At 44.5% G+C, this 14,035-nt stretch overlaps 1 long non-coding RNA gene across 1 annotated transcript in view; it reads left to right on the top strand.

Moving 5' to 3' along the window:
* Nucleotides 1-10,243: 10,243 nt before the first annotated feature.
* The window catches only part of LOC140202969 (uncharacterized), a 59,232-nt gene continuing 55,440 nt past the window's right edge, over nt 10,244-14,035 (top strand). The window contains exon 1 of the long non-coding RNA XR_011887244.1: nt 10,244-12,385. This is a non-coding gene — a long non-coding RNA (uncharacterized lncRNA). The remainder of the gene's footprint in view (nt 12,386-14,035) is intronic.

The following is a 14,035-nucleotide window of genomic DNA, read 5'->3' as shown; positions in this document are numbered from 1 at the left end:
GGCGCAGACGTTCCAGCACCTGATGGACGCAGTAGGGCGAGGTCTGGACTTTCTGTTCATCTACCTGGATGACATACTTATCGCCAGCTGCTCCCACCAGGAACATCAAGCACATCTACGCCTGCTCTGCCACCACCTAAGCGATTACGGCCTGGCTATCAACCCCGCCAAGTGCCAGTTCGGCCTACCCGCCATCGACTTCTTGGGATACCGGATTGACCGCCATGGAGCTGTGCCCCTGCCGGCAAAAAGTTGAAGCCATCCACCAGTTCACCAGACCAAGCACTGTTAAAGGCCTGCAGGAATTTGTTGGAATGGTTAACTTTTATCACCGTTTCCTGCCCTCAGCAGCCCGGATCATGCAGCCCCTTTTCGGCTTGATGTTCGGCAAGGTCAAAGAGGTCACCTGGACAGAGGAGGCGACGGCAGCTTTTGAACAAGCCAAGAACGTACTAGCAAATGCCACGCTCCTGGTCCACCCCTGGGTCGATGACCCCACTGCCCTCACTGTGGATGCCTCCAACGCAGTAGTTGGCGGCATGCTCGAGCAGCTCATCGAAGGCCAGTGGAAGCCGTTCGCTTTTTCCAGCCAGCACCTACGACCCCGGAACTTAAGTACAGCGCTTTCAACAGGGAGCTGCTGGCCCTGTACCCTGCCATTCGGCACTTCAGGTATTTCCTGGAAGGGTGGGAGTTCACGGGCTTCACAGACCACAAGTCTCTCACTTTCAGGTTTGCCAAAGTGTCGGACCTGTGGTCGGGCCGCCAGCAATGCCACCTGTCGTATGTCTCGGAGTTTACCACCATGATCGAGCACATCTTTTTTTTACTGTGCCCATGGTCTGCTCTTTATCAAATTATGGTATTGCTTTGTACTGCTGTAACTATATGTTGTAATTATGTGGTCTTGTCAGTGTTAGTCTTTGGTTTGTCCTGTTTTTTTTGTGATATCATTCTGGAGGAACATTGTATCATTTCTTAATGCATGCATTTCTAAATGACAATAAACGAGGACTGACTGTCCTCATAATCTAATCTAATCTCCGGGAAGAACAACGTGGTAGCCGACGCGCTGTCATGCTCCTCCGTCCAATCAGTGCACTCTCTGTCTCCGGGGGTGGATTATGCGGTGTTAGCTAAGGTGCAACGACTGGACAGCGAGATGCCGGCGTACCGAACCACAGTCTCAGGACTCTGCCTTGAAGACATACCCATTGGGCCCGAAGGTAATGAGCTCCTTTGTGATGTGTCCACCAGGCAACCTCGGCCCATTGTCCCGACCTGCGTTTTCGATGCCTTGCAAGGTTTAGCCCACCCTTCCATCCGGGCGACCATCCAGCTGATCGCAGACAGGTTTGTGTGGCACGGTCTATGCAAGCAGGTCGGGCACTGGGCCAGGACATGCACGCACTGTCAAACCTCCAAAATCCAGAGGCACGTGAAGGTCCCACTGCAACCCTTCCAGCCGACACATAGGAGGTTTGAACATGTCCACTTGGACATCGTCGGCCCATTGACGGTTTCGAGAGGAGCGAGGTACCTGTTCACCATGGTGGACAGGTTCACGAGGTGGCCGGAAGCTATCCCACTCACTGACATGGCCCCGGAGACATGCGCCAGAACCCTGATTACCACCTGGGTGGCATGGTTCGGACTCCCAGCCCACGTCACTTCAGACATGGGTGTGCAGTTCACATCCGCTTTGTGGTCTGCACTGGCACAACTCCTCAGAACCCAGCTCCACCGAACGACTGCTTACCACCTGCAGTCCAACGGCCTGGTGGAACGTTTCCACAGGCACTTGAAGTCAGCCCTGATGTCACGCCTCTGAGGGCCAGACTAGGTGGACGAACTCACCTGGGTGCTGCTTGGCATCCGCACAGCACCCAAGGAGGACCTGGCTGCATCATTGGCTGAACTTGTTTATGGTACCCCGCTCACAGTTCCCGGTGAGTTTGTGCCAGCACCCCGTTGCCAGGAGGACACACCGACAGCAGTTCTAACTAAACTCCGGGAGCGGCTTGGAACACTTGCCCCAGTTCCAACATCCCACCACGGAACAACACCTTCTTTCGTGCCCAAGGACCTACAACAGAGCAAGTATGTTTTCGTTCACCGAGGCGCGTACAGGCGACCCCTGCAGCGACCATACAAGGGACCCTACAAGGTGGTGCGCCATAATGGAGCGACCTGCGTTCTCGACGTCGGCGGTCGTGAAGAGACTTTTACCATTGACTGTCTCAAACCAGCGCAGCTAGACCTTGAACACCCGGTTGCAGAGCCACCCCCATGGCAACGAGTCCGGCCACCTAAAAGAACTGACAGTGTGCAGGCTGTGGACTCTGCACCTCCTGGCACCGGTTCTGGGGTGGGGGGGTCATGTGGCGGCTCGCCCACGTGGCAAGCGAACCGGCTCCAGCAGTCGTGGATGAGTCCGCAGTCAGCGGCAACCGACAGGGCTCTGAGTGCGGGGCAGACCTCGGCCTGGAAGCCGACGTCACTTCCGCCCCGCAAAGAGCGGCGGATGCTGGAAGCGGCACTTAAGCGCGCACGGATTGAAACAGTAAACAGTTCAGCCAGACCCTGCTCGAGTCAGTATGTTGCTTTCACTCGTTGCGTATCTGCGCGACTACACTGGATAAATTGCAAGGGAAATTGACTGGCAAAAGGATTTAAAGGGCAAGACAAGAGTGTGGTGATGGTCGGTAAAATTATAGATGACCAGTGTGGAGGAGCCGTAAGTAGGAGAAAACTCATTATCCAAAATTACAATTCGAATGTTATTGGAAGACTAAAATGAAAACAAAGATCATTGTCAACGGCCATAATCTAAATTTATTGAGATGCACGATGCTTGAATCTGAAATTATTGAATTTGATGTTGAGTCTGGAATCCTTATCTAACTTTCTAAGGATGACAGGAAGGCAAGTGCTATTGAAATTTTGTTCTGAGGAGAATATTGTTGCATTCATGTGCTTCAAGATGAAACAATTAGCAAGTCAATTGACTAAAACCGCTGCGGCTCTTGCTTGAATTCTGAGTCCCGAAGCCTGGAAATTATTTATGGCTGTTTCTGAGAGATAGTTATCGACAGACTATGAAAAGCTAACAAAACTGCAAGATTTAATTCTATCATTATCTTCATGGTCGCCTTCACTTTTAATCTATCTTTTCCTTTCAGCATGTTCAGCAATTCATCGATTTATTGATGTAGGTAATCAAAGAGTGGATTGTCTATCCTGATGTACCCAACCCTTGGAGCATGGGGACTGAGGGGTGATATTAAGAAGGTGTAGCAAATCATGAGGACCATAGATATGGTGAATGCATTGAGTCTTTTTCCAAGGAAAAGGGAATCAAAAACTAGAGGATCTAGGTTTAAGCTGAAAGAAGAGTGGCAAGTTCTACATGCAGAGTGCTGTATACATGGAACAAGCTGGTGGAGAAAGTATCTGAGACAGGTACAATATTAACATTTAAAAGACACTTGGACAGGTACGTGGATAGGAAATATTTAGAGAGATTTGGGGCCAAATGTAGATAAATAGGATTAACTTAAATGGAATTTTAGTTGCTACTGACAATGGGTCCAAGGCCTGTTTCTGTGCCATGTTACTCTATGATGCTATCACCAAGACCTTCTCTGCTCCTCCACTTCTCCCCTTTTCTGCAACTCACAGCATGCAGTTTTCTCTTTCCCTATTCCGAATTTAAAGTTACATACGCATTGCTTAAAATTCCAGAAGTGAGTTTCATTGCAACCAATAATTTCTATTTGTGCAGATGTGGCTGGATGTTTGAGATTCAATTTGTTTTTCTAATCCTTTACTCTTCTATCTCTAACTGCCAGCATTTAAAGTAATGTTTCCTGAACATCTCTGGTCAACATTCTGTTACAGTGATTCCCTCTGTTCTCGCTGCCCATCTTCCTTTCCACAATGTATAATTTTCTTGTGTTTTTCATTTTACCAGTTCTTTTGAAGGGTCTTTGACAGCTGAAGAATTGACTCTGTTTCTCTCCCAAGGATGCTGTCTGACCTGCTAAGTTTATGCATCATTTTCTGTTTTTGCTTTTGGTATCCACTGTTTATTGCTCTAATTTTATAATTATTAGATTAGACTCGCTTTTATTTGTCACATGTATATCGAAATGTTGAAACATACAGTGAGATATGTCATTGAGTCCAATCACATCAGCGAGGATTGTACCAGGCAGCTCACCATACTTCCAGATTCAACATAGCATGCCCACAACTCACTAACCTAACCTCATTTTTGAAATATGACAGGAAACCTACATGCCACGGGGAGAATGCACAAACTACTTACAGGCAGCAGTGGGAATTGGACCCTAATCATTGATCTCCGGCGTAGTATCACGGTATGTTAACCACTACACTACCATGCTGGTTAGGAAAGAATTTCTGATGGTTTGGTAGGAAGAAAAATCAGTAGCATTTTTAAAGAGGGCATTGAATAAATAAGGGAATAATGCACAGTGAACCTACGACAAGCACAACTTTAGGATGTATGCAACACAGGGACAATGCAAACTCCAGATAGACGGTATATGTGATTTTGATGGTGCCAGAGGTTTTTGGATCTGGGCGACTTCTTCCAGTTCATCCCCAAAACAATTTAAATCTTCTGTTCTTATGTTTCTCTTTTCCTTTTCAAGGTGGCTGGGGTCCTGTCAGAGTCCCTGATCTATAGCTGCACTTAAGTTACACTCTTCATGGGCGGTGAGTTCTTGCTCTCAGAACTCACCAAGCGGCCTATGTTTCGGGATCTCTAAGACTGTTGTGGAAGACACGTGCCTTCGGGGTGCGACCCTGTGGACGACCCGATTCCTCGCTGGTGTCGCCAGCTGAAGCATCATGGGAAATCGAAGCATTGAGACAGCGGATGCAGTTGTTGAAGGCCTCTGCAACTCTCCCTCTCTCTCTCTTTCTCTCTCTCGATGGTGAGAGACAGTCCTCTGGTTCTCTAGTGTGAGGAGTTAAAATAAGCAACACTGCAGACTGTAACATCGAAACAGCCTGTTCGAGATGTCAAAGTGTTGGGATGAACAGTAGTTCTTGATGGACTCTAGATGGTCTCTTTGGGGGGCTTGCTATTGCTTGTATGGTGAGTGGTGGGGGGGGGCTGATGCTTTTACTGCTGCTTGTGAGAGGGAGGGGGGTTTGGGGTTCTAATGTTTTTCTGTCATTCATTTTTGTGGGGTTTCTTCTCTCTGTTTTGTGGATGTCTGTGAAAAGTAAGAATTTCAGGTTGTATACTGTATACATTCTCCGATATTACATTGAACCGTTGAAGCTCGGTTGCTGGAATGGTGAAACAGCTCCATTGCCTTCCGTACCACTGTGCTTCCATGTTTCCCTGTTTTGATGCAATAATGAAGAAGACACACCCATTCCACTTCATTAGGAGTTTGAGGAGAATCGATGTACCACCAAAAGCGCATACAAATTTCTGTAGATGTACATCGGAGAGGATTCAGACAGGTTACCTCATCGCCTGGTATGGGGGCTCCAATGCACAGGATTGCAAGAGGTGGCAGAGGGTTATAGACATAGCCAGCTCCATCACAGGCACATGCACCTCACCACAGAAGACACCTTCACCAGGCAGTGTCTCACGAAAGCAGCCACCGTTACTAAAGATCCTCACCACCCAGGACATGCTCCCTCCTCATTACTCCCCTTTGGGGAGAAGGTAAAAGAGCTTAAAGACCCCACACTCAATGATTCAGGAGCACCTTCTTCCCCTCCATCATTAGATTTCTGAACTGTCCATGAACCTATGAACACTATCTCATTCTTCCTTCGTTTTGAACTACTGATTTTTTATTTTGTCATTTATAGTAATTATAAATCACTCTAGAAGTCTGATAATAGACTTCAGGAGAGGGAAACCAGAGGTCCATGAGCCAGTACTCTTTGGAGGATCAGAGGTGGAGAGGGTCAGTAACTTTAAATTCCTGGGTGTCACTATCTCAGAGGACCTGTCCTGGACCCATCATATAAATATAATTGCAAAGAAAGTACGACAGCACCTCTACTTCCTCAGGAGTCTGGGAGATTCGGCATGTCATCAAAAACCTTGGCAAATTTCTATAGATGTGTGCTGACTGGCTGCATTATGGCCTGGTATGGGAACACCAAAACCTTTGAGTGGAAAATCCTGCAAAAGTTAGTGGATTTAACTCAGTACATTACAGGTTAAACCCTCCTAACCATTGAGCACATCTACATGAAACTTTGCTGAAGCAAAGCAGCATCCATCATCAAAGATCCTCCCCACCCGGTCCATGCTCTTTTCTCTCTGCTACCATCAGGTAAAAGGTAGAGGTGCCTCAGGAGTCTCACCACCAGGTTCAAGAACATTTACTATCCCTCAACCAATAAAAGGAGACAGCTACACTCATTTAAGGACTCTTTTTATCTTGTTATTTCATGCTTGTTATTTATTGCTACTTACTTATTATCTGCATTTGCACAGTTTGTTTAAAGGTTACAGTTCCTGATGTCTACAGTTTACAGATCCTGTTTACAGTTACTGTTCTATAGATTTGCTAAAACTGCTTGCAGAAAACGAATCACAGGCTTGTATGTGGTGACATGTATGTACTCTGATAATAAATTTTACTTTGAACTTTGAACTTAATATTAGGTCCTTGAACTGCCCTGCTGCTGCAAAACAACTAATTTCAAATTATATAAGTCAGTGATAATAAAATTGATTCTGATCCTCAGCTTTAGTTGTAAGATCATTCATCATTTTTCTTATTCTTGCCCCACCCCCTCCCCACTGGAATAATTAAAATTTTAGTTAGTAATCTGTTGTAGTCTTAAAAAAAATTGTATTCTATAAATAACAATTCCTTCAGACTCTAGAGCCAAATAACATTTACTGAGACAGACTGCACTCTATCCACACTGAGTCAGACTGTAAGTAGCTTTCCCTCATGAAGACAGACTCTACCTTATTTTCATCAGATCAGACTGTACTTTATCCTCATTGAGATGGATTGTACGCTATCTTCACCTGGTTAGATTGTACCCAATCCTTACAACATAGACTGTACCCAGTTCTCACTGAGACAAGTATACCCAATCCTTAATAAAAGAGACTATTCCAATAGCCACTGCACAACCCTGCACCATGAGCATCGACTTCTCTTCATGCTCCGCCCTATCACCTCTCGGGTTTCCCTCAACCTCAAATCACACCTCTGTCCTTACTTCCCACAATTTGCTTTCTTCATTGATATCCTGTCATTTACATGAGATCCTGCAAATGCTGGAAATCCAGAGCAACAAACACAACTTGCAAATGGCTCTGCTGTCAAACATCCAGATATTGTGAGAAGTGTAGCCATTGTCTTTAGCCTGCACCACTAACTCTCAGAGATCAATAGTTTAGCCCGAATTCCCAGACTTTATTTCCCTAATCTACGTCACTTTGCCTTGTTCTCACATCCTTTAACACCTGAATTATTAATTCATACCAGGTTTATACTATGTGTTTCATGGGACTCAGTGATGTCAATGGCTTGGATGCGTGCAGCTGACAAACATTAACTCCCTGCATGTGTCTGAATGATAGTGAAATTTAGATATTCTACGGGCCACTTTGTGATGTGAACCAGATCTCCACGTCTTAAACATTTACTCCTTTATTTGCTCCAAGGTGGGTTGAGTTTGTACTCAGAGGAATGTTGTTTGGCTTGGTATGCAAATTAATTTATTCCTTGTAGACAGAACATAAGGAAACACATTATATAATTAAATTTTATTTGATGCTATCCGCTTGGCATCTCTACCGTTATAAAGGGCATAAAGTGCACATCCACTAAACCAATCACAAATTCAAAATGAGAATAAAAAGTATTCAAGGCTCTGCCCTCAGTGATGATACTAGTTCTCGTCTGCATTTTTTTCTGGATTTATGATAACAGTGTTGATGCTTTACACAGGGAGAACAAGAAAATTTGATTTTCCCCTCTCTTGATAAAAATATGGATCTTCTCTTTTATTATAGATATCTCAATACAATTTACAGCAAATGAAATATGGTTGCTATTGCAGCACAGATAACGTGTCAGCCAATCTGTGTTGAGCAAAATCCCACTAGAATAATGGTCATTTAGACTGTGGTTCAGAGATGAATATATGCCAGGACATCAGGCATAATTTCCCTTATCCTTCTCAAAGAACACAGCAGACACAAGAGACTGCAGGTGCTGGAATCTGGAGCAACACTCAAGATTCTGGAGGAACACAGCAGATCAGGCAGCAAGTAGACAGTTGAATGTAAAGATAGGGTACATCCACATCAGAGAACGATGGGACCTTGTTTTGAGGTTTCAATAACCAGTTAGCTAAGAAAACCATGGTAACCATAAGATATTGGAGCAGAAATAGACAATTAAGTCTATTAAATCGGAACTACTACGCACTCATGGTTGACTTGTTTTCTCAACCCCATTCTCCCCTCATCTCTGTAGCCATTACCTCCTTACTAATCAGTCTTTTCCCTGAATACACCCAATGACTTGGCCTCCACAGGAATGAATTCCACAAATTCACTATTTTTTTAGCCGAAGGAATTCTCCCTCTGCTCAGTTTTTTATTTATTTTTTCTCAGATGACCCTTTATTTCAAGGCTGTGTCTTCAAGTCCTAGAACCCCAGAACCCCTGTACTAATGGAAACATCTTCCCTATGTCCACTCTATCCAGGCTCTTCAATATTCAATTGGTTTCATTGAAATGCCCCTCATTCTTTTGAATTCTGTTGAGTTCAGGCTTAAAGCCATCAAATATTCCTAATCTGCTATTCTTTCAGTAACCCCCTCAATTACATGCCTAGATTTTTCCATTAAGTTTCTGTAGTAAGATTCAGAATCACAAGCATCTGCCTTAGAGTTAAGGGCAGCTGCCCACTGATCCACAACTCAGTTGGTGGGCTGGTCTGGGTTATTAGCAAATGCAAGTGGCAAACCTAAAGCTCTGATGATATTTTTCTGCAGGACCTATCAATGTCAAGCCATATTGTCCTTTCATTTGTTCTGTGTGTCTTGTTACAGTAAGTAGCGAGGATCCTAGCTGGTTCTTTATCAACCCTCAGCATTCAGGACCATGTAGGTGTCTTATACCAACAACTCTCAGTTGAGATTAGTGATGCACAATGAAGCTTTGTGGTGTCAATTTATATTAGTTCCCAGTTCAAAGCAAAAAAAAAGGTAGGTTTACCTGAACACAAGAGATTCTGCAGATGCTGTAAATCCAGAGCAACACGTAGAATTACATAGTGCTTTGCACAACTGTGAGATTTTGCCAAAGTATTTTATAGTTCATGAAGTATTTATCTGATGCTTAGCCACAGTTGTAATTTAGGAAAGTTAGAAGACAACTTTCACGGAACAAATATCCTGTGTGTATCCTGTCCAGCGGTATTGTAATGATTCCGTAATCTGTAGTTAGCTGCTGATTAAAGCATAAAAATGGCCCAAGATGGCACTACTGTGTATGATTTCTCCCACATGAGCCATTCCCCGCTTCTACTGCTCGGGTGGAAAGTAATCAAGGAAAGTTTAAAAAGGCTTTTCATTTTCAACTGTGTTCAGAAACAATGTTCCCTCTAATTTGTAATGACCAGAGTGCACAACAATCTTGCACTGTGCAATTTTTTTGCCCAGTGACAACAAGTGCACTCTGAATTTTACACATAGAGATATTAATTTTAACAGCTCCAAAACACCGTCAATAAGAACTCTGCATTTGATCATTTATGCCCTCGTTCCTCTGCACTCTCACAAAGCATACACAGCAGGTCTGCAGTGGGTAATGAAGGATTTTCTCACTGGAGCATTTGCATACAGTCCATATGTGACTTGCTTGTTAAATGACACTTTAAAAAGTCAAGTTTCCAAATATCACTCCACTTCTTCCCACTTGCAAATTCTCCAGCAACTTTGCATCGTGACAATACACACAGATAACAGCAGTTTCTGTATTATACATAAATATTTCTCGTTTCTCCTGACCCCATGAGCTTTCAGCGTAGGAGTTTCCACTGTTTCATTAAGCCATTCCACTTTAAATGAACTTGCTGTTCTTCTGTGCTTCACGCCCCTTGCTTCTTTGGAATTCAACATACTAAATCAATAACTTCTTCAATCAAAACAGTATAAATAAGCCAGTTCTAAAATCTGCAGACAAACCATTGCAAACTCCATGTTATCAACACTGTGTGAGTCAGAAACCGGAAAAAGAGATGTGATTGTGTACGATCGTGAAATGTGCTTAACATGCCTATGAGGCAGACAGTGACAGCCTTTTGTGTGCAGCTTAAATTCCTTTGTGTACTAGTGGCAGGAGATGTGTGTGAGCACTGTGATCTACAGCCTTCAAGATGAGGATAGTTCAGTAACATCCTCACAGACAGACACACCGGGGATCTGCACATCTTCCTACGCTGGTTGCCTGACAGAAATTCCACAGGCAGCACAGACTCCCAGAGCTTCCTGCCACCTACCACTGAGGTGTTAGATGACAGCAAATGGAAGAGTTTGGACCAGTCACTGACCCTGGAGGAGTTCTCAGACTCCATTCGTGACATTAAGATGAATAAAATTCCCAGGAGCAATGGTTGATAAGCTGAATTGTACTTGGGAATGATAGGCCCAGACCAGCTGGAATTGGAGAATCATCATCCACATCTATAAGTAGAAAGGGAAGAGAGTGGATATCAGGAATGGATGACTCATCCCACTGATGAAGATCCAATCCAAGATCATCGCTAGTCAGTTCAAGTCCATTCTGGGACAGGTTATCCACCCGAAACAAACCTCTGCCGTACCAGGCAGGAAGATATCTTATAGCCTTGTGCTGCTCAAGGATACAATCCCCTATGTGTGGAACAGTGGAGTCAACTTCGACCAGAAGGCCGTTGACGGAATATTGCATACACACTTGATGGGCGTGTTCACCGAAATGGGTTTTGGGGAGGGAATCATGAATTAGATCCAACTTCTCTAAACAGACATCAGTAAAGCACAATTAATTCATGGGACAAAAACGAACAAATTTGCCATCAAGGAAAGATTGTCCAATCTTCTCCACCTTGTTTGTGTGCTGCATGGAAACCTTTGCTGAATTGATCAGTAAGTTGGTTTGTGTCCAAAGAACCGTGATGCACAGTTCTCCAGAGTATAGTTGAGATAGCCTATGCAACATTGTCCAGATGGCCAGCTTTGTATGTGGCTGCATCAAACTCTTAGAACCAAAGCACACAGACACCAATAGACATTACTGGCTGATGTCTACCTGTCCCCAGTATTACATGGCTGTGCCATGTTCCATTCAGTTGGACTTTGCTACACTACTTGTCCTTCATAGAGAAGTTTCTTCAGAAAAAAAATCATCCATGACAACAAGGCTATCAAGCATTGATCAACAATGTTTTCTGAAGGAGTATTTTGCAGACTCTGTGAGTGAAGGATCCCATGGAATGACTTCCTGATCAGACTGTCAAAACTGTTTGGCAGAATGCCTATTTACCAACATGCTTCAAGATCTCGCTTGGCTGTTAGGGAGAGGGGCCTTCCCTGCCAGCTCCTTCCCACACAGCTGATCTCAATCCCATTGAATCCTGGTTATCCCTCAGGACCGTACTTGCAAAGTCTGCTTAGGTGTAAATTAATGGAGTCGATAGCTTAAGAAGACACTATGTTGGGGCTTTGGAATGATATATACATCCAAATGTTAAATACTCTCCTCTCCATCAAGGTATCATTAGTGTGGAGATTTCCTGATGTTGCACTTGCGGTGGGAATGTTACCGACTAATGATTAGTTTATGTTCTTCCCTAGGAGAAGGAAAACTCTGATCTCATACCTTGCTGCCTTGTGGCTATACCCACTCATAGGGACGGCTTTGGGAGTAAATCCTGTGTCATAGTCCGGTCCGTGAAGTCCACATTCCAGTTCACCATCTGGTCCATCGATCCTTATTTCAAGTTTTCCGGTTTTCCCTTGTCCTGTGTGTGCCTTAATTGAGGCACATGATTCTCATCTTGGGCTGGCTCATAAACAGCTCCTGGTTTCAGCTTCAGTTGCTGGACTGTTCCCTTCCCTTCCCTTCAACTTCTGCCTGAAGCCTGGCCTGAAGACTTGCCTGCAACCTCGTCTGCATCCTCGCCTGTATCGCTGTCAAGTTCTACCACCGGAATAAGACCGGACCAGTGCCTTGCTGTGCCTAGATAAGGAACTGTCTTTCGTTGTTTGGAACTGTCTCTGCGTCCACACCTTCGCTAGGTAGGTCTGGCCGTTTGCCGCTACCTTGAGTTGGGAACCGTTTCTGTGTCCACGCCTTTGCTAGGTAGGTCTGGTTGTTTGCCTCTACCTTGGGTTGTGAACTGTCTCTGTGTCCACGTCTTCGCTAGGTAGGTCCGGCTGTTTGCCGCTACCTAGTGTTGGGAACTTTCTTGTCGTGTTGAGCATTCTGTGTATGAGTCCCGGCCCTACATCCTGTTCCCTAGGAGGGGTCCCAGCTCTGTGTTCTATGTTCCTGTTCTCCCTCGACCAAGGCTCTGCATTCCTGTTCTCCCTCTACCAAGTCAAGGCTTCATGTTCTCGCCCAGCCCAGTGCTGGGGTTTCCTCATCCCGTTCAGGAGTCTCATGTCCAGTCCTGTTGCCACTCCTCATCCTGTAGCCATGTCTTGTCCTCGCCTAGATCTGGGATCCAAGCTTGAGTCAAGACCCAGGTTCCGGGTCTCTGGCTCAAAGTCCTAGCCGAGGATCCTAGTTCCTAGTTCCTTGTCCTGGTTCCGCTTTCCTAGCCAAAGTCCTAGCCCAAGTCTGTGTTCTTGTCCCAGATCCTAGTCTGCATCCAGTCACGTCCCTAACTCTAGTCTTAGTCCTGTTCCTTGTACTTCAGTGTCTGTGTCTTGCATTTGGATCCACCACCAATGCCTCTCTTATGACACCCTGAGGGAAAAATCCAGAGTTGGTCCCTAAGGCAGTCCTACATTGAGTGTTTAATGCTTGTTCTCCATATCATATTGCCCAGGCTTGCATATCTAGACAGCCAGGATGCAACATCCACAGTCCACCCTGACCGACGGAGGCCTCATGATCTTCCCTTGTGGGATAATTGAGTTCAGTTTTCTTCTTTCCTGCTCCATTGATCCTATTCCCACTAAAATTCTGACTCCCCTGTCTGTTTTCCTGGCTCTTATGTTAGCTAATAATTAATGGTTCTTTCTCCTCAGTTACCATTGTCCTCGCCTTTAAACCTGTCACTGTCTCAATACCTTGACCCGTCTGTCCTTGCATATAGACAGGCCGTCTTCAACCTCCCCCTCTTCAGCGTCACTGAATATGCTGTTGTCTCTCCATCCCTGGACCGTACTCAAAATGTGTCACAAGCTAATTTATGATTTGCAAGCATGAAGCTACAGATAAGAACCAGGACCAACATATCTCTGGTGATGCTTTATCTTTTGAACAAGGACATCATTATGTCTCTGAAGCAAGGAGGGATTCATCTCGTGCTTCATATTTTACATCTCATTGAGAATTGAGTTGATAAAATTGAGTTCAATTTTTGCAGTTGAAGAACTAAGTGCTGAAATGTATGCAGAAGTAAAAATATTTCAAATACTTCAGTCATTCATAGGATTTTATGTAGGTTGTGATTTATGCATGAATTGAGGGACCGCAAGTAGTTGAAACAATTGTTCACATGAATATGAAATAAATTAAATGATGAAAAGCTTATCAATTATGATTTTAATGATTCACTAATTAGACCAGGTAATTAGTCAAAATTACAATCAACTGCTGTTTAATTTCCTGGAATAAGATTAAAACTGCCAGTAAGCCTAAATGAACACCCTTCATCTATTGTCAAGACACTCGGTATCATCCAGCACAAAGAAAGGTGATGGATTGGCATTAACTATACCCAACCTATTGCAAAATGATGTGCTACCTACATGATCACTGCTTCCACTGACCAAGGCTTCT

The sequence above is a fragment of the Mobula birostris genome, chromosome 9, assembly GCF_030028105.1.
Source record: "Mobula birostris isolate sMobBir1 chromosome 9, sMobBir1.hap1, whole genome shotgun sequence".
Lineage (NCBI taxonomy): Eukaryota > Metazoa > Chordata > Chondrichthyes > Myliobatiformes > Myliobatidae > Mobula > Mobula birostris.
This window is presented reverse-complemented; position numbering and strand designations above follow the sequence as displayed.